At 40.2% G+C, this 2633-nt stretch overlaps 1 protein-coding gene across 1 annotated transcript in view; it reads right to left on the reverse strand.

Annotated features, from left to right (window-relative positions):
- Positions 1-2633, reverse strand: part of LOC101849372 (multidrug resistance-associated protein 1) — a gene marked incomplete at both ends in the record, with an annotated part of 28302 nt that overhangs the window by 18619 nt on the left and 7050 nt on the right.

Raw genomic sequence — 2633 nt, forward strand, 5'->3', positions numbered from 1 at the left:
AGAGAGAAAAGAAAGAAATAGAAAAGAGAGAGAGAGAAAGAGAGAAAGAAAGAGAGAGACAGAGACAAAGAGAGAGACAGAGAGAGAGACAGAGAGACAGAGAGAGACAGAGAGACAGAGAGAGAAAGGAGAGGGAGGGGAGTTTAGTTTCCAGTCGTTCATCACAAGCCAGGATTTTCCCCATTTTGTATGTCGTTAATTGGTCTGTCTGGTAATCTGAAAAGGGAACCGTTTTATTGCCACCTTTGTACGACAAATTGTAACGAGGGGTACATAAAATCATGTGTAGCTAAATACGTACACGTTCACACTAGATTTATATAGATATAGACGCATTTTTTAAAAGCCCCCATAAGCTGAAGTATCAAATTAGCATCATCTTGTATCATCTTGGCGTTTTGAGTGAGAGCAAAGCCGCTACGTGAATAAATAACAGTGCACAAAATGAAGACGAGGCAGAGAGCCAATAAAACAGAAGGAAAATGGATCCTCTTAACGCATTTCAAGCACCTATCTGTTTTCATGACTGCGTTTGGACAAAGAAGTTATTACAACCCAACTGTTAAAAAAATGTCTGTCTCTTGTCTTCAAGCGCTGTGTTTTTATTTCACAGATAGATCTACGTGGGCAATAAATATTTCGTCTTTAGAGAGGCTGAGGCTTGAGGGCAATAAATATATAATTGATGTTTTGTCTGATCGGACAAATGTGACGACAATTTTAACCCTGGCAACGTCAATAGACGCAGAAAACATTGCCACCACCCACCCGTCCACCCATCTCCCGTCTCATCCTTTCGGAGGTCAAATGTATATGACACGTGACAAGTCCACAGTTTTGTTTAGGTTGTTTGTTTGTTTGTTTGTTTTTGTTCAATTGAACGTTCTTAATCTGTGGAAGCGTTTGTGTGTGCTCCAGGAATATTTTGTCAAAATTCAAATTTAATCATTTGAAGGGGGATAAAACAACAAATAAAGATACAGGCACGATTAAGATACAATTCGAAAAGATTGTATTTTTCCTGCGCTGTGAATAATTTTATTTTTCCGACTTACAACATTTGAACAGCTTGCTGACATTTTTAACAACAGTTTACGTTTGTTTCGTAGATCCACATTTTTCTGTTGGCAATTATTGGTTTTTTAATTGATACATACATAAAACACACTTATCAAATAGATCCCCAATAGACACACACACACACTGACACACACACACACACACGCACACACACACACACACACACACACACATACACACACACTGACACACCCACACACACATACACACACACACACTGACACACACACACACACACATACACACACACACACACACGCACACACATACACACACACTGACACACACACACATACACACACACACACACTGACACACACACACTGACACACACACACATACACACACGTACTCACACATATAAACATATAATGGCATAATACATATTTTATAGTATAGCATTGCATAGTCTTGTATTGTATTCTATTTTATTCTATTGTATATGAACATATATTTAGCAAGCACGCAACGGAACCGCACAAAGAGCTGAATTAGCACCTAGCCTTCTCGGACAAGGACGAAAAATCTCGGAGGTCCCGTGTGCAAGTTGTGCACGTTAAAGATCCCTTGGTGGTCTAAAATCGATAAGAGTAGGCTTCGGCCGCCACACGGGCAAAATTCAAAATTTCCTACCTACTGAAAAATTTTAGTGTGTCCCGCGCGCTCATATGACCTTATGCCGTAAAACACTTACTAAAACAAATTAAAAAAAAAAAAATTAGCACTTAGCGAATAGGTTTTCAAATCCCAAATTTTGTTCATACACATATATTTCTATTCTTGATTTTCGACATGTTCAAAGCGAAAAGATTTCCGCCCACCTTCAAATGAAATTGTGACATACTGGGCCTGTGACATACTGGGCCTGTGACATACTGGGCCTGTGACATGCTGGGCCTGTGACAAGCTGGGCCTGTGACAAGCTGGGCCTGTGACAAGCTGGGCCTGTGACAAGCTGGGCAGCGCCCAAGGACCACATGCAAATTTGGCTAAAATTCCCCGAGATTTCCGTGCTGCACGTGGTGGTTTTGCCCCTTTGGGAAGCTTTACAGAACACATTGTTAGCCCAACCCATTAACACTTTCAGAGCAAAAACGTTTGAAACATTCCACGCTGTCTTTTTTTTTTTCGAATTAAAAAAAAATCAAGGTTGTCTGTTAAGGTGTGGTTCTTAACTTATTTTGAAGTTTATATTTCTTCAACAGAGCTTGCAGTCATCTCAATGCATTCATTAAGTAACATTACAACCAATTGGTCGGGGGATCTGTTACTGATTAATTTGGTTGGCGTTTGACTCTGCTTTTGAGAAAGTTAAAAGCTTTTGTTGATTATTTTTTAAAGGAGGGAATCCCGAGAGAAAAACAACTTCATTAGACCCAACCTGCCACATTTTCGCATTTCTGCCCTCCGATTTCTGCCATCCAAGATATCAACAGACGTAAGTGCGGGTCAGGTCGTTTTGGTCCAATGATCACATAATTCTATTCTCTGTCCTTGGAATTTCTGTAATCAGTTGGTCTCTCCCCCCCCCCTCTCTCTCTCTCTCTCTCTTT

The sequence above is a fragment of the Aplysia californica genome, unplaced genomic scaffold (assembly GCF_000002075.1).
Source record: "Aplysia californica isolate F4 #8 unplaced genomic scaffold, AplCal3.0 scaffold00156, whole genome shotgun sequence".
NCBI classification, from domain to species: domain Eukaryota; kingdom Metazoa; phylum Mollusca; class Gastropoda; order Aplysiida; family Aplysiidae; genus Aplysia; species Aplysia californica.